The sequence below is a fragment of the Olea europaea genome, chromosome 22 (genome assembly GCF_002742605.1).
Source record: "Olea europaea var. sylvestris chromosome 22, O_europaea_v1, whole genome shotgun sequence".
In the NCBI taxonomy this organism is placed as follows: Eukaryota; Viridiplantae; Streptophyta; class Magnoliopsida; order Lamiales; family Oleaceae; genus Olea; species Olea europaea.
Genome location: NC_036258.1, coordinates 12666733 through 12686508, shown reverse-complemented (window position 1 = coordinate 12686508; position 19776 = coordinate 12666733). Strand labels below are relative to the sequence as shown.

The 19776-nt window shown below is 34.0% G+C and overlaps 1 pseudogene; it reads right to left on the bottom strand.

The window, feature by feature from the left end:
- Positions 1 to 12466: 12466 nt before the first annotated feature.
- On the bottom strand, positions 12467 to 18119 carry LOC111371735 (annotated as a pseudogene).
- Positions 18120 to 19776: the final 1657 nt, after the last annotated feature.

The window sequence follows — 19776 nt, the reverse complement described above, 5'->3', positions numbered from 1 at the left end:
AGCCAAATGTGATCTTTCAAGATTTCAACCCAATTTTGAGGTATTAAACCTAACAATCTCCACCTTAACTCAAAACTCCAGTGCAACGAACGAAGCTCCAAAATTTCAAATCCGTCTACTCTGAAATGAACTGATCAATCTCCTCAACACAGTAACCAAAATCTCCATCACCTAACCATCGTCCTCTGCACGGCGTCCACAAGCAACACCCAAACCCAAATCCTGGGTTTCCAAAATTCTACCAAGGAATTTCTGTTGACTAGTAGAGTCGAAGTAAACCATGTAGCAGAAACCATAACACATGTTCGATCAGAAGGCCCATTGCTAGATCTGTCACCTTCAATGTCCCCTAAAGCATTCCAGATATTATTGATACCACCGTACCTACACTCCATCCATCCAACCCTAGCAACTGAACACAATGTATCCGCTGAAATTGGTGACAAAGCGAAATCACAAACGCTCTCCCTAACAATGTTCTTAACCATCAGAGCTCGCCACAAGAGGTACTGTACCAAACTGAACTTCCACCACGGTACTAAACTTGTCCAAATGTTTCTTAACTGGTTCTGCGTTCCCCAGCAAGATGTACAACTAAGACTTCTTCCATCCCTTCAGTACAACCCGGACACCCATTCGAACCTTCAAGACTCCACCTCCACCAAAGAATTTATACCCTTTTGCATCCAGGGTACTCAATGATATGAGATTCTTTGTCAAGTTTGGAACATGGCGAACCTGATCAAGTGTCCTCACTGTCCTATCTTGTAGCCTCAATCTGACCCAACAGATTCCTGCAACCCAACAAGATTGGTTGTTTCCAATAACAACTCCACCTAATTTCACCGTCTCATATGTCTGAAACAAAGCCCTATTGGGACATATATGATACGAACATGCAGAATCCAGAATCCATTCCCCAGCTTTGGATTTCCCATCAGATACAGCCAACATTATATCTCCATCATCCGAAAAATTCTCAACAATGTTAGTCTCGTCACTTGATTGTCCCGCATGATTTGCATGTAAATCATCTTTACCCTGCAATTTGTCGCAATCTTTTTTAATGTGTCATTTCCTCTTGCAATAATAACAATACACATTATTGTACATCACCTTCGATCTACCCCTTCATTGATCACCATAAGTAACCAGAGTATCCCCACCCCTAGATATAGGATCTCCAACCAACAACGACATCTTCTCCTTTGAGAACAGGACATCATATATCTCCTCAATGGTCAGCATGTCACGACTATATAATATAGTGTCACGAAACGACGAAAAAGAATTGAGTAGCGACTACAATAGGATCAAGGCCAGATCCTCTTCATAATATTTTACCTCCAACGTTTCCAAATCTGAAACAATCTCCTTGAATACAACAAGATGGTCCTACAGTGACCCTTCTTCTGCCATGCGATGGGAATACAGCTTCTGCTTTAGAGTCAGTTTGCTCGTCAAACTCTTTGTCATGCACAGTTGCTCCAGCTTGAGCCACAAAGAAGTCGTCATCTTCTCATTCAAAACATCGTGTAGAATGTTATTAGATAAGTGAAGATGAATCTGCACTAGAGACTTTCGATCCCTCCGTTGTTTCTCCTCTATAGACAAATTTGTTGGCATCCTCTCAAAATCCAACAAAGTATCGTCAAGATTTATCTGTGACAACACAACCCCCACCTTTACTTGCCACAGCGAAAGTCTTGTATTGCGATCCAGTAGCGAAATCTCACACTTCAACGAATTCATCCTTGAAAAATCTCAACCAAAACACGAAGAACCTGCAACCCGTGCTCTGATAACACTTATTGATCCTAAAGGCGATGCAATATTGAGATTTAATGGTAATAATGAAATATTTAAGATCACACTACGAAAACAAGATTAAAGTAAAATAGAATAAAAGAAACTAAATAGAGAAACGATAAAATTTATCAAACCGACAATATGGAGAGAATAATACAGGACAGCAATAATGCTTCATCTAAAACTGACAAAGAAGTCTATAATTTATAGGCCACGTCCATAAACCTAATGGAGTCCTAAAAGGTAAGAAAATATACTAAAATTAGGTTAAACCGTGTAAAAGGGAAAAATCTTGGATGTAATTTGATTTCTTTCCAAGTTCAAGCCAAACATGATTTTCCAAGATGTCAACCCAATTTTGAGGCATTAAACCTAACAAGTTCAATATGGTTTGCTTATCCAATCATAAGATAGATCTATATGAGATTATAATACTTTCTGTTAGAGTTAATTACGAAAAACTTTAATCTACCTCTAATATTATCTACAATTGGTTATTGACCAATGATCAAATTATTAGTTATAGTACTGATATTTAGTTCTAGTAGCTTTAATTATATCGATCTGTATATATGATATTAAAGTTGACTGTCTACAACTATTTAAAAGTAAAAATATTACAATTGATTATCAATTGCAGACTTTAAATCTCATTGCCACATAAATCGATACTAGATGGCGTTGTTCATTAATTTTAAATGGTTCACAATGTTTAGCTGGACAAAACCATGAGTTTTATTTTTTATTATTATTATTATTATTTTTTTTTTGGTGAATCTATCCGAAACAGATGTTATACTTGATCAAAAGACCTTCGGCTTCGAGGCCATCCAAATCTTCAAAATTATAGAATATCAGTACAAGTAGAAAAACAAAATCTAAGTTCAAAAAGTTGGCACATGAAGATCTACCAAATATTTCAATTATTTGCATTATTGAAATTTAATAATGCACCTCGCAAATTTTTATTTATTTTTTAATTATGCAACTATAGTTAAAAGGTTAAGTGTCGACTTGTATCTTTTCAAAATTTATGCAATAACGTGTTACTCATATATTAATTATAGACAGGGCATTTAAGAGAGTATCTATATTTCAATGCTATTTATTTATTTTTTTAAATTTTGGGAAACAAGTTATGAGCAAAATAGATATGTATCCAAGAGACTATTTACTTTTAAAGAGTATATTTTATCATTTGAAAAATATCAATAAATTTAGAGGATTAAAATTTTGAAGTACTCCAACAAACTCTTTAAATTTAACACTTAGTTTTACTACTCGGAAAAGATATTTATTATTTTTCTCTATATTTTATTTTAACTCTCAGTATTATTTTATTATTTTTCCACATTGAAAATTAAAACACTTTGAATGCATGCCAAACTCTCTTTTTAAATTAAAATGTTAATTTAAATAGACTCTTAGAGCATGAATTTGTGTTGACTATTTAAAATAGAGAGTATCTCATGTTTAAAGAGATTCTTGGAGATGCTCTAATATTAAATTCTAGCTAGAACAATACTAATTCGAGGACAAAGATAAATTATAAATATTAATCAAGACACTATAGTCCATAAAAAAAATATTATTATTTCTTGTTACTAAAATATCGATAGAGTAACAAATATTTCAATATCTATAAAGTGAGAATCTTTATATCGGACAATCGGTATTTCTTCTAATAATTTAAAAACTATGATAAATAAATCATAATATAGGCAACAAAAAGTTTTAGAAATAATCTTATTTTATAAAGTGTTTAGTTGTTTTATAGACATTCACATTGATTCCACTGTAGGATGCAAGTTTGATGTTAAATCAACTAACGAGTTCGGTTATCATTTCTGGGATGATCAAACTCGAAACGTTATTAGGAGCAAGGATGTGATCTTCAATGAAAGTATCTTGTACAGACCCTAAAAACTCAATTCCTAAAGTTAAGAAATTTGAGGTAATCCCATTGAAAGATCTTCCAGTGATTGAATTAGAGAATGATGATGATGAAAATTGAGAAAATATAGCCTCAGAAGTTAGAAATACATTAGAACACCCTTATGATTGAACCAAGAAGATCTAGCAGAATTATTAGACGTACACAGAAATATTCTCCAGCATTGCATTATGTTCTTAGATTAATAGAGGTGAATCCAAAAGTTATGAAGCTATATAGGTTGATGAATCAATAAAGTGAGATTTAGCCATGAGGGATGAGATGAAATTATTGTTGTCCAATCAAATATGGGCTATTGAAAAAGCTATTAGAAGAAAAGAAGAATTTTTGGAAGAATAAATGGGTTTACCAGTTAAAAGAAGAACATAATGGAATCAAGCGATATAAAACAAGATTGGTTGTAAAGGAATTTCAATAGAAAGAAGGCATCGACCACAGAAATTTTCTCTCCTATGCTGAAATTAACTACAATCAGAGCAGCACTTGAATTAGTAATAAATGTAGACTTGCAGTTAGAGCGGCTGGATGTCAACATTACTAAAAATAGTTTTCACCTACGGAAAAGTACCTACGAATGCAATCCGTTGGTAATTAAAAAATGATTATCTACTAACAAAAGTAATTCACTTTCAACTATGATAATTAGCAACGAAATTTCCATTGGTAACGACTATATCTTTTTATCAACGAATATTTCATGCCTCATGTAGTCATTTAACATTTGGATCTTTCGCCTACGGAATATCTGTAGGTAATGTACCGAAGAAAGAAATTTACATGAAGCCATGTTTTTTTTTTTTTTTTTGTAGTGAAAGACCCTTCTTTCATAGTGATTTGAAAGAAGAAATTTACGTCATGCAGTCACAAGGTTTCGAAGAATAGGAAAAGAAGAAAATAGTGTGTAGACTTCAAAAAAAAAAAGTTGATTCATTCTTAAAACAAGCTCCAAGATAGTGATACAAGAAATTTGATAATTTTTTAATAGTAATGGGTTTAGAAGGTGTCCGGAGATCGTTCTTATGTAAAAAATATGGGTAATTCCTATACTATCTTGCTGTTCTATACTAATGACATCTTGATTATAAATACTTGAAAGCAAGATATAGATAAGTCTAAAAAGGACTTGTTTAAGTAGTTTGCAATGAAGGACTTGGGTGTTGCAATACAAATCATTGGAATGAGAATTACTAGGAATTATGATGTCTTTAAATTGTCACAAAAAGATTATGTGAATAAAATGCTAAGCAAATTTAGCATGGATGATGCAAAATCAGTTAGTACTCATTTGGCTAGTCACTTTAGGCTATCAAATGAGCAATCACCCTCTACAGAGTAGGAGTGAGCTTACATGGTCCATGTACCTTATGTCTATGCCATTGGTGTTTTATGTATGCTGTGGTGTGTAACCCATCAAGCATAACACATATAGTTGGAGTTATGAGTAGATATATGAGCAATCCAGGCAAACAACATTGGAAGACAGTAAAGTGGATTCTCAGATACTTGAAAGGTAATTCAGATTTAGCCTTGTGTATCAAAAAATTAGGTTAGGAATTATAGGACTACATAGATGCTGCCATGGCAGGAGATGAGATATTGCTGGTAGGAAGAGTACTACTAGATATTATAACTTCAGGTATTACATCGGTTAGTTGGGTGTCTAATTTGAAAAAGATAGTGGATCTTTTACTAATGAGGTTGAGTATGTTGTGGTAACAAAAGCTAGCAAAGAGATGATGTAGTTGCTATCTTTTTTTGGAATAATTGGATCACAAGAATGGGAAGAACGTGTTGTATTGTGATAGTAAGACCACTATTCACTTACTAAAGAATCATGTTTATCATGCAACAAAACATATGCAAGTTCGTTATCATTTCATCGTATCGATTTTGAAGGATGGAATTGAAAATTCAAGGAAGTTAAAATCAGACTAATATTTTGATGAAAATTATTCCAATCGAGAAATTGAAGTTGTATGCAACTTCAATTGGACTTATCTTTTGAGGCATGAGAAGTTGCTGCCGCTATAGAGGAGTCATTCATGGTGAAATAGTCTCCAAGTAAGAGAGTTGTTAGGCAAATCATTGTCAAATGACCTCCCCGAGTTATGATGTTATTCGGTTTTAGTTGTCAGTCGATTTAGCCAAATGACCAAACGGAAATTATAACACCACAATTGAGACAACACAACCCAAAGGTTAATTAGGTCATTTAAAGCAGCCTAAATATTTTAGTGTTGCCCATGACCCAACCCGCTTTCTTAGATGACCATAATTGAGAGACTTTACTTAGTAGCCCATTTGTCTACTATTGGGCCTCTAATTGACGTAATTATTAACCTAATGCTACTTACCATACTTGGGCCACTTTATTTAGTATATTGGGTCTTTCTCTCCCTTTGCAAGAAGAACTCATCCCCGCCTCTGTAGCGGCAGCAACTTCTCATGCCTCCTTTTGGTTTTTACCTCCTGCGGTGATTATATATGAGATATTGTATACCTTTGTGGTCTTCTAAGTGAATTATCTCATTGGTAACTGATAGTTGAAGCTTGGTTATTGTCTTGAGTCGTTTGTTGTCGGCTTGTGGTGTTTTGGTTAGAAGAAACTAAGCCTGGGCCAACCTTAGTTATCAATATACACTCTACATATGCTATTAGAGCGTGGGCTCTCGAATTCTAGCAAAAATCAAACCAAATATTAGAAGAAAAGGGCAATTTCTTCAAGCCACCCGAACCTCAAACCTTCGATTGCTCTCAAACCAGAACTCCATTGGACAAACGAGGTCGGACCCACATTCAGCAGATAGAAGCCCCCTGGTGAGGCGGTACGTGGTGGAGGCGACGACTGCATGTGAATGGTCCGACGGCGGCACATGGGCCGCTTCCTGGCAAGATTTTTCTACCATTTTACTTATTTTAATTTTCTGAACATACTGATGTGTTTAGTTTAGTGTTTCAGGTTGTGTAGGAAAATTTGGTCGATTTTTTCCCTAGACATCAATCTGCATTTTTGGCTAATTGGAATTAACACATTTGTTGAATCTTTAGGGCGAATGGTTGTGGCCCAAAGTAGCAAATTCACATCTCTCCACTTTACAGACTCAGATAGGTCCACTCTAGTAAATTTGCTTAACCCATTTAATTTTCAACATTAGCGCATCATCGTGTGGGGTGACAATAGGTTTGTGGTTACCATGAAGAGATAACATTGCTTGTACTAGAAATTAGGATAACTTGCTCTTAACTGATCGATTTAGTATTAGTCTTTTGGTTAAATCAGTCTTTCGTTCTTAGTGTTTAATTGTTGTGGAGTTGGTTATTTGTTAGACATATCCTTCTTGTTGCATTGTTGCATCCACTGCTTATTAATTCCGTTAGAATATCGAGACCTTACCCGTTCGAACATTCCTTTGATCTAAGACCACGAGTCTTACGAAACCTTGGAAATTTAGAACGGAGTATACTGTCTGTGACAGTAGGACTACTTTTGTGTAGCTTCATTGTGTTTTGTACTTTTTTGGTTATTCTATGAAAATGACAACTCACAACTTTGATTTGGAGATTTTTAATGGAAAATGTGATTTTAAATCTGGCAACAAAAAATGAAGATTTTGGTCCAACAAAAAGTTTCAAAAGTCATTGAAGGCAATTTTCCAACTGATTTTTCAAAAGAACAAAAGTAAGAAGTCGATGAGCTTGCTTATACCTCAATCATTTTACACTTATCTGATACCGTTTTCAGAAAGGTGGGTAAATTAAAAACCACCAAAGAACTTTAAAAAAAATTGGAAGATCTGTATTTGCTCAAATCTACATCAAATAAACTTTACTTGTTTGAACGTTTTTTCAGCTTCAAAATGAATCATTCAAAGGATCTCGATGACAATTTAGATGTATTTAACAAATTGGTGCAAGATATCGTTAATTGTGATGAGGTTGTGTCTGAAACTTATAAGGCCATAATCTTGCTCAATTCTATTCCTAACTCTTATAAGGAATTTAAAAATGTCATTAAATATGATAGGGATACATTGACACCTGAAATTGTCATAAAGTCTCTTAGGAGTAAAGAGATGAAAATTAGGACTGAAAAACATGATAAGAGAAGTGATGAGTCAAATATGAGCCGGATAGAACTCAGTTTAGGCAAAATAGTCATGATGGATACCAAAGTAGTGGCAAGTCAAGTAGTAATGGATGTAAGAACAACGACAAGGGTAGGTCTAGAACAAAGTCTAGGACTAAGGCTAGAAAATGATATGGCTGTGGAAATACAGGGCATTTTATAAAGGATTATCATAAGGAGAAGGGTAAGCTGAAGTTTAAGAAGAGAGATGAGGTCAATGTGTAATCCTCTACTTTCGATATAGATAAAGGTGAGGTCTATATGATTACAAGTCCCGTTGCATACATTGCTGAATTGAATCTAACTGCTAATTCCCGTGTGCATGAACGAATACTTAATTCTAGTGCATCTTTTCATGTGACATCTGAAAAGAGCTGATTTGAAAACTTGTATGAATCTAACTTGGGCATGTTGTGTGTGTGATAACTTTGCCTATACGATTGCTGGAATGGGTGACATAAATATAAAATCTGACAATGACTTTATGTACACTTTAAAGGACGTTAGGTATATTCCTGAATTGTCTAGAAATTTGATTTCGGCAGGGAGACTTGAAAAAGATGACTTCATAAGTAAAATTGGAAATTGAATGCTAAAATGATTAAGGGTGCATTAGATTCTATTAAGGGAACTAAGAAAAACAAAATTTACATCATTACTGGGGAAGTGATTAGAGGTTTGAACTCCTCTATCTCTTCTACCAAGGTTGATCACACACATACATGGCATAATAGGCTTGCACACGTAGGCATTTAGGCACTTAAGCTACTTAATAAAAAATGTGCATTTGGTAATGATTTTGTGTCTGATTTGTTTTCTGTGATCACTATGTGCTTGGTAAGCATCATAAAACATCGTTATCCACTAGTATTCATAAAGCTAAAGGCATGCTTGAATATGTATATTCTGATCTGTGGGTCTTGCTAATAATTCCACATCTGGTGGGAATAAGTATTTCTTGTCTATTATTGATAACTATACTAAGAAAATATGGGTCTATCTTTTGAAAAATAAATCTGAAACATTCCACAACTTTAATTACTGAAAGAGACAAGTGGACCAAATTGGCAAAAATATTAAATTTTTAAGGACAGATAATGGTCTAGAGTTTTGTAATACTGAATTTGACAGTATGTGTAGAGAAAATGGAATAACAAGATATAAGATGGTTCCTTACACTCCCTAGCAAAATGGGGTAGCGGAAAAGATGAATAGAACCATACTTGATAAAGTACATTACATGATATTAAGTTCTGGTGTCCCTAAGTTGTTTTGGGGTAAAGCTGTTATGACTGCTTGTTATTTGATTAATTTAATTTCATTTGCTACTTTAAATGGTAATACTCCGAATAAGAGATGGTATGGTAAATTGAGCGATTACTCTATGCTTGGAACCTTTGGCTGTATTGTTTCCTCTCATTAGAGTGGGAGAAAACTTGAATCTTGAGCTAAAAAGTATGTCTTTCTAGGATATCCCGATGGTGTTAAGGGTTATAGGTTATGAGATAAATGCTAAAAGGGGGTTAAAATCATCATGAGTAGGGGTGTTACATTTAACGAGAGTGAGATGCATTGCTTTAAAGGTGAAATCGAGCATGTGAGTAAAGCTGAACCAGGTGAAGAGAGAGATCAATTTGAGGTGGAGTTAGCAAAACTTAGCACATCTGTCCCTACCACTCCAAATAAGGTGGAGACTCAGGTTCAGGAACCTAAGGTGGAAAATAGTAACGAAGTAGTGATAGAAGAGAACCCTGAAGAAGAAAATCCTTTAACTAATTACAACTTAGTTGGGGTTAGAGAGATGAGACAAATTAGAGAACCTAGGAGGTTTGGATGTGAATCTAAGTTAGCTTTCACCCATGCTGGTTACAAAGAACTAATTGATAGAGAGCAAAAAACTTTTGAGAAGGCGATGACTAGTGATCAATCTAAATAGTAGCTTAAGACGATGAAAGAAGAGATGAGTTCTCTAGAGATGAATAAGACTTGGGAGCTAGTATCTAGACCTAAGAATAAATGGACCGTTGATTGCAAATGGGTCTTTAAGGTTAAGGAAGGTACTACTAGCTCGAAACTTTAAGGTTTAATGCCGGGTTGGCTAAGGGCTACAAATAGAAGGAGAGCATTGATTATAATGAGATTTTCACACCAGTTGTTAAGTACACTGCTATTAGGGTCATGCTTGCATATTTTGACTGGAAATTTGAACAACTTGATGTAAAAATTATTTTTTTTTACATAGTGAGCTTGATGAACAATTTTTATGAATCAACTGAAAAGTTTTAAGGACAAACTAAAACCTGATCACTTGTGTCTTCTCAAAAGGTCCTTGTATGGTTTGAAATTGTCTCCTAGACAATAATACAAAAGATTTGATTATTTTGTACTCACTATAAGGTTCCAAAGAAATAAATTTGATCACTGTTTGTATTTTCAACACAACAAAACTAACAATAGTTATTTGTTTTTGTTGTTCTATGTGGACGACATGCTTTTGATTGGTTCATCATCTAAGTGGATAAACAATATAAAAGCAAAATAAGTGGTGAATTTTATATGAAAGACCTAGGTAAGGTTAAGAGAATAAATCAAAAGAGAAACGTTAAATTTTGCCTTGTTTCTGCATCAGTCTCTATACATATATAAGGTGTTGAAGAAATTTGATATGAATGATTGCAAACTGATCACATTGCCTCTAGCTAATCATTTTGTTCTGTCTAAAGAATGAAAATTAGAATACATTAGTAGAATTTCATATTCTAATGTGATTGGTTCCATAATGTATTTGATGGTTTGCACTAAATCGGATTTAGGTTTTGTTGTTAGTAATCTCAGTAGGTACATGTCTAATCGGGTCCTAAACATTGGGAAGCATTAAAATGGCTATTAAGATACTTGAAGGGTACTGGTGACGTAGTCTAAAGTTTAGTGCTAATAAAAAAGGTGTGAAATTGAAGGGTTTTGTAGACACTGACTATGCAAGAGATAGGGATGGTAAGATATTAACTTCCTCTTATGTGTTTACCTTATCTAATTCTTGTGTTAGTTGAAAATCACTGTTATAACACATTGTAGCACTATCCACAACAGAGTCAGAATATATTGCTACAACTGCAGCAACTAAAGAGGTTTTATGGCTTAGAGGTCTACTTCATGAACTATGTGTCTTAAATGATTATGTGGTAGTGTATTCTGATATTCAGTCGTCTATACATTTATGCAAGAACCCTGTTTTTCACGAACATATTAAACACATTGATTTTAGATTGCACTTCATTAGAGATATAGTATCTCAAGAGGTCCACACAAAATACAACCCTTCAGCTATGCACACGAAAGTGTTACCATTGGTAAAGTTTAGAAGCTACAAGGATCTTCGAAATATCAGTACAGGTAAATAATTTCCAATTTTATTGGTTTTCTATAAGAGATGTCACTAACGGGAGACATCTGTTTTTTGCAGGTCATTTGATACCAAAATGGAGGTTGTTAGGCAATTTGTTGTCAAACGACCTCTCTGGGCTATGATGTTATTTGATTTTAGTCTTCTGTCGACTTAACCAAATGACTGAACAAAAATTATAACACCACAATCGAAATAACACGACCCAAAGGCTAATTAGACCATTTGAACCAACCCAAATATATTAGTGTTGCTCATGGCCCAACCCGCTTTTTTGGATGGCCATAATTGAGAGACTTTACTTGACCCAATCGTTAACCTAATGCTATTTATTGTACTTGGGCCACTTTACTTAATATATTGGGTCTTTCTCTGCCTTTGCAAGAAGAGCCCGTCCTAGCCTCTTTTTCTGTAACTTTCGGCCATTACATTTTCTTCTACACTTTTGCCTCCTTTTGGTTTCTACCTCCTGTAATGATTATGTAAGAGATATTGTATACCTTTGTGGTCTTCTAAATGAATTATCTCATTGGCAACCGAAAGTGGAAGCTTGGTTATTGTCTTGGGTCGTTTGTTGTCGGGTTGTGGTGTTTTGGTTAAAAGAAACTGAGCCTAAGCCAATCTTGGTGATCAATATACACTCTACAAGATTGTTAAGTTCTAGAGCCTAATCATTGCAACTTTGCAGAGTTATTTAGGAATTTGTATTCTTGTAAAATTCTATTAAGTTATTGGAGTCCTTGATAATTCAATTTTGCCATAATTTATCTTATAAATAGGGAGCTGTCTTTAGGTTTTACTATTATCATAAAAAAAGGAGAATGAGAAGTTAGAGAAAATAGGAATGTCATTTTCTCTTGTTAACGTTTTTTTATCCCATCATAGTAAATTACAACATCGAGGAAAAGAAAGTAGTCTCACATTCAGATGACCCTCTATAAATCTTTCATATTCTTGAGTATTTATTTTTTTATTGAAATTGATTGCTCTGAATGGAATAGAATTCTTAATTGAACGATTGATTGTCTCAAGGTGGAAAATTATGTCCCACATCTGAATCAACATTTTTCTCCCCCAAAATCACGACAATTTTCATTCGAAACATCCGAAGTGTCAAAGAAAATATTGAATTCATTTCAAGTTAGTAAACTAAACTTGGAACAAAAGAAAATAATAAATTTAAGCAAGCAAACACAATAGATAATAAAGATAACAAAGATAATATATCATCCGTATCTAACAAATATTAAAATTTCTAAAGTAAACTAAAACGGTATTCAGAGTGTCGTTCAATATCGTGTACCTAACGGCCCTAAAATACTCTAAATCTTAGCATATAAAGATATCACATGTTGAGTACAAAAGAGGTAACAACACAAAGCCCCCCTACAAAAAGAGTAGAAATGATGGTAGTCCTTGTAGGCATCCTTCCTTTATCACTTCTCAAAACCATGGCTTCATAAATTGGCAAGCAATTCAAAACCCCAAATCCTGCAATAAACACTTGTACAAAAAATCCATCCAAATTTCTCTCCTTGAAAATCTGCACTATCCCACCATAGGAAAATGCCATTAAATTCAAAATTGCAGCCATTGCTAATGGCACAAACATAGGGGATTCTACTCCAAATTCAAATGTTCCTTCATCATATCTTTTACTTTGTTCATCATCCATTACTTTGCTTGTCACATTGAATCCATGTGTGTCCATACCTAATTGTTTGGCTATGTACTCTATGAAACCAAATAAATACGATGAGAGTCCCCGTATGAGCCAAATTCTTTGATCACTCCACCACCTTTGGAATGTGCCTTTTTGTTAAGTTTCCATTGTGATGGACTAGACAATATTAAAGAAGAGACACGTGTGAGATATCTACGTTAAATCGTAAGGATTGCTAAACTTATCATTCTTAGTCCATTCTTAGACAAGATTAAAGGAGATAGACATATGTAATGTTTATCTATTTTTGTTTATCCAATCTGTACCTTTAGAGTTTTACGAACCATCTTTATAATTATCGATCGTTCAATATGGGTATTTAACTAATGTGTAATGTGCAATAATTGGAATATAAGTAAAGGTACCTTGGGAAAGATGGAAATTCCGTTGAGAAGAGTCAATGAAGGGAGGAAAGCATAGATTGTGATAGGAATACTCCAAATGGCCCAAAATGCATAGTATGCATAAGCCTGGCCCATCAAAATCCCCATAGCCTGAATCCCAAAAGTTAATGGGCTGTACTTTGAGAAGCCAACCTCTAGCAGCCCAATGGCCCATCTCTTGTTTTGGTTCAAAACATCAATTAGAGATACTGGAACATCACCCAAAAAAGCAGGCCTGTTTGGGTCACAGAATATCGACTTCCATCCTTCACATTGAAGCCGATAGCCAGTGTAATAATCCTCGACCAACGAACCATACCGGAACCCTATCTAGATGTCCGAGAAAAAAAAAAGGCTCGATCAGTCAGAAATGTGAAAAAAATTACTACTCAAAATATAGTTTAGATAAATGCCTTCTCTGAAGCTCAAAGATGAGATTGTTGAACGTAATAAATTTTGCTTACCTTGGATCCCCAACTGGTTAGGTTCTCATAATTGCATCCAGCAACATGGTGGGCTTGATTTAAAATTTCTTGATCCATAATGGGCTTTTTCACGATGTAATCGGGCCTAAGCTCTGGAATTTCTGGCTCAACAAGTGATGATGGGCCACCAAAGAATGTTCGTCGACGGAAAAAGCATCCTGTCCCAACATAACTCGGGCCGTCCAGCCCATCCATGCCGGGTGGATTCAATAGAAACAAATGTTTATGCTCAGATGCGTAGATATCGACATTGTTCAGCCCATGATAACGCTGTGGGATTTGAATGTACCCTAAATTGGGCCGACTCGACTCATCCAAAATGTAGCAAAGAACCCTTCGAAGCGTCGAGGGGTCGTTGGAATACATATCGCAATCTAGAGTTAAGACAATTGGTGCATTGGTCATGATGCTTGAAACACGAAGCTTCACGATAAAACACAAAAATATTCCCAACATTAGCATAAAATGCACCACTATGCTCTTTGTGCTATAATAATAAAAATAAACTTTTCTATTATCGACATAGAAGGTATATTACTTACCAAGGCATTAAGGGCACCAGCCTTGAAATAATGAGGGGTAGCCTTGCTTTTCTCTCTGGAGACATATACAAGGTTTGGCATTGAATTTCCCGTAATATCCTTATCATGGTCAGCAACTAGCAGAACCTGTTTAAAGTATTATTAAATTTAAATATATATGAAAAATATAGTTATTCCTCGATTTTGATAACAGATGAATTGATGCTAAATATCTATATATGTATAAATTTTTAAAACAAGATGATGAAAACATTATATATTACACTATCTTTGTTAATAAATAACAGAAATGAAAGTTAGATAAACCTGAATGATAGAGGGATGATTTTGGCGAGTGAAATCTTTAGTCCAATATCGACTCAGGACTTGATGCTGCTTTTCATTGGAGATGTATTCATCACTAACCTTCCCTTGCTCAACCACGCTTTCTACCCTTGTCTTCATGCTATCGTACTTCATCTGCTTAATTAATTATTTAAGTTTCATTATCAACTTAATTATGTATATTTTATGCGTTGGGATTTTTATATGAATGTGTTTTTTTCTTAAAACAAAAAATAAGGTAAATATTCTCGAACTCTGAAGAAAAAGAAAATTGGTAATAAATTAAAGATAACATGAGTTAGGTGTTCTGTTCTGCACATGATTATTCTTTATTATCTAGCTCGAGCAAAGCTCCGAAGAACGAAATGTATTAATGGTGCATTTTATCTTTATGAATGATTCAACCAGTTTTGTTAGTATATATATATAGTACGTACCAAAGTGACCAAATAGATGAAATGGGCAGGTTTGATGTGGACTCTTAGGGTTCATTTGCATCATTGATCAAGACGCAATAGTTTCATGCCACGTGATAAAAATCTTCCTACTAAAATCGATGACTACAATCGTGAGATGACTTGAGTCGACCCTGTTTTTTGTGACTCTATAAATGAACGAGTCAAAGCAATCACTTAGACATATATTGCACAACTTTGTCTCAAAGAGAGTCGCTAGCCTTTAATATTTTGAAAATTTTGAACAAGATTATGCCTGTTTGAACGACTCCACACCAGAGAGAGAATCTAGCTAACCTTAGTCTTTTGAAATTTTTTGAACAAGATCATACCTGATTAGGACTACAAAACTAGTTTATTCTGAAATTTTTTTACAGAAAAAAAAAAAAAAGGTTGAAAAGATGCACTCCACTAATATAGATAACCACGGGCGCATAAGCACGTCTCTTTCGAATATCAAGTACTCGTTATACGTTGATCGATCCTTCAAACCTTTTGAATTAAGCATGTATGTGTCAACCAGATTCTAATATGTAAATTACCTAACTATTTATGTACGTCTCTACTTATCTACACGACTCTCTTATTATTTGTTTGGGAATATTAATATTTGATGTGTTGTATTTGTTCACGTGTAAATTAATGACAAGAATAGCATAATTTATTTTTAGGTCATTATCTTACTCCCACATACATTTGTACCTAACCTAGATTTAGTAAAAATAATATTTCCATTTAAATAAAATATTCATGGGTCAAATGAAATCCAATCATCTACAAAATTTTTGTCAGTTTTCAATGCTATGGAAGTATAATTATATAATGGACCATATGCTATTCATAGAAAAATGTTTTTTTATGCGTCAGATAATATAGAATATGGCAAAGATCATTGTAATTTCCAACACGATAAGGTGTGACATAGGAATTGGCTGTGGAACTTTTCTAAATAAGTAGTTTGTTCCAACAATTCTATTAATTAAAAGGATATTATTCTCCCAAATTTGTAGATTTCATAATTAATATCGACGGCATATTTGAACACATACTAGACAGGTAACACGAGAGAGAGAGAGAGAGAGAGAGAGAGAGAGAGAGAGTTTGTGTACTAAATGAAATTTATTTTATTTATTATTATTATTATTATTTGAAACAGTGTAATGTTGTTGAATCTTCATCGATATATAAAATCTAGGAGTACTTGGATTTTACTATATTCTCATGACAACTTCAATACTAAAAGAGCCATTGTCTACGGCAATTTTAAAATTTTGAACATTTCTAATTAAAACGATAACGTAACTTTTGATTGCTTAAGAGTTAATTAACATCACATTCCTATTCTCTTATAATATAATCCCTTCAACTATTTTAACATGAACATTTCTATATATATATTTGTAGTTCTTGTTTTAGAACTTTTTGACATGACTTTTGCTTTCGTTTTTTGTAGAAGAAATTTCTGTGGAAGTTATCTTAATTTTAATTTGAAGAGCCTTAGGGTATGCTCACTTCTTCATTTTTGTTTAGGTTCTCAAGATTCTCAATCGCTCTTTTTAGCGGGGAGGAATAGTACTAATTTAAATAAAAAAAAATTAAAAGTGCTTTTAGAGGAGATCACATCAAACAAATTTACTCTAAAAGCTCTCCTTACTAACACTTACATAAATTATTTAAATGGATCTAAAGGCAACTTTTAGATCTCAAAAGCTCATTTTAGTTTCACAAAAGTCATGCCAAATAGATCATTAGTATGACTTGTAGTACTACTCCTATTATAAGCTAATCTCAAACTTAGTGTGGTACTATAGTTCAAAAATTACTAACGAGAAATCCGTTTACATCTCAAATGAGTAGTAGGGTTTTAGGATTGGTAATTATAAACGAACTAATATCTTGCAAGAACGTGTTATTATATAAAATCTCGTATCATTTAAATACGAAAACAATAATCAAAATCTCGATGCCTTGGTCAGACAGTAGAAAGAAGGGTACGACCCTAATATTGTGTTGGCAAAGTCAAGTTTTTGGGTTTCTATCAGAGAAAAGCATGGAGACTTCACCATGGCTCAACATAACTAATAGCGTCACTCCATTCACAGTAAGACAAAATGGAAAGACTAATAAGGTCGATATTCTAAGATGAAACAGGAAGACATATATATATGTGTGCGTATATATTCCCCTAAATGGACTCACAAATAAAAATAATAGTTGGTTTAATAGTGACAATGTATGCCTAAGATTAAAAATTATGAGAAGTAATGCTTACCTTAATTTCCAGAGTCTTAGGGTTTTGAGCATAATTTGAGCTGAAATAAGCATCTGGACATCTTTCTATAATATTATTTTCCCTACAAAAGGGCAACCAAATTCTTGCAAATTCAGCAGCCTCCATGAAAGCAAATAGTGTAAGCTCTGATCCTCCATCATCCGACAAATAAATCGACAGTTTTTCTGTCGGATAATCATAAGCCATAACTGACAAAGCTGTGTTAACAACGTTAATAGGTGGCTCTTTATATGGATCTGCAGTGCATATAAATATATCCATGGCCGGGAAATCTTTCCGGTCAAATAATATTTGAAGATTTTCAGGGTATTCTTGTCGGGCCACGGGATTCATGTGAAATGATTGGGTTGTAGACCACATGTAAGCTAGAATAATATCAGAAACAAAAATAGTCAAGGTTATGCAGAAAGATTTGAAGGTGGTGGATTGGAGGAGTGTGAGTGCATGGTGGCAGAACAAGGCAAATATAACAGCAGTGTAAGCCGCCGCAAATACACGGTTGAGAAGCCAGCGGCGCAGCCGTCTGATGGAGTGTAGACGGGGGTTGGTGGTGGCAGAAGACATTTCTTGGCTACCTCTATAGTCACTGGCTAGAAGTTATTTCTATAAGCCTCTCAAACAGCCTCCCATCTTTGATTATATATGATAAAGACTTGGTAAAACCATCTTGTCTAGAAATTTTTAAAAAATTATTGATACGAAATTGTGCACGCATTAAATTTTAATACAATTGAAGCATATTTGGTCTGAGCTTATGTATAAAATATTATTGTTCGTCTAATCATCTTATATCGACAGCAACATCATGAATATGCCTTTCTGTCAAAAATTTCATAAACTAATGAATCTTCTTAATTTCTTAATAAAAAAAAAAAATGTTGAACCCCAATCTTGAGAGCTTTCACCGCCCTGCCCCTAGAGCTTTGTGAGGGAGGTAAATCGTAGGATGTGTTCCATCAGACCAGGAAACTAGAGCTGTCTGTACACTGCACCTACAAGGAGTCCAATTTCATGTCTTAGGAATCGAACCCTCACACTGCGGTTGCCAGCAAGGCGTGAGATAACCTCATTCCTGTTCTTTACACTACTGGGCTATGCCTATGCCCCGAGGGGCGAATCTTCTTAATTTCTAGCTTATAGATAAAGGTGTTATGATCAGATTTTTTACTGCTATGTTATTATGAAAGTCATGCACGTTTTAGGTTTTTAATGGAGAAAATAAATTTTACGTATAGTTATAAGAATGAAATCGAATTTAATTGAAACAACGTAAACTTTGGGGCACAAATAATTCATATAATTTTTGTCTCTTTCTCGAAACAGAAACTGAACGTGACTCACCTTACAGTTGTTTTGTATTAATAAAAATATTTAAGACAGCAAGTGAAGACAATACATTGTGTTTCAACGAAATTTTCTTTGAATAGTCCAAGAAATTTTAAGTGTTATTTATCTTGGGCTTTCAAGGGACAAAATGGACAATATAACAGAGTTATAATGCTATGAATGATTGGTTAGACTCTTGGCCTTAATTTCCACAAAAATAACTTATCTAAAACATGGACCGAGCTACATAATCCACGCGAGTGACCGAGTGGTTGACATAATACACACACATGGGGGTCGGGATTATTTTATTCATGGGGAACCCACGTCGATCATGTGCGGGTGCGGTCACCCAGAATGTCAACAGCACAAATCGTTTGGCTTTTCTCTTTATATAATCAAAAAACGAATAGGGTCATAATTACTGTAAAATTTTATTGCATCTTTTCAAGACAAAAAATTAATATACATTATCTCATTGTGTTGTTTTCAAAAAGTATTGCGAGGTAGGTAAGGCTTCTTGAGAGTATGGTCAAAAGGGTAATATAGAAGTTCATGCAAAAAATAAAATATAAATATATAAAACCTTAAATTATGTTAAGGGATAAATTTCATATCATTTAAATATATGGATTTTATCGATATCTAAGGATTTGATCTATTCCTTTTAAGATACTGTCATTTGTCATTTTAATAAATTTTGTTAAGACTCAATCAAATAGCACATTTATATTAAGATTGATGTTCTCAAATGCGTGACCATCTTGTTGTGCATATTAAAGGATAATCTCACATTGTATAAGTAAAAATATATAAAATAAAAATTAGCCAACATAGAAAGATTTATAAAACTCCTTTTAATAAGATTTTAAGTTGAATTCCAAGCTCTTATATAGTAGTTAATATTCTTATATTTATACGAGAATATAATTTTCAACTTAAAAGCATGTATC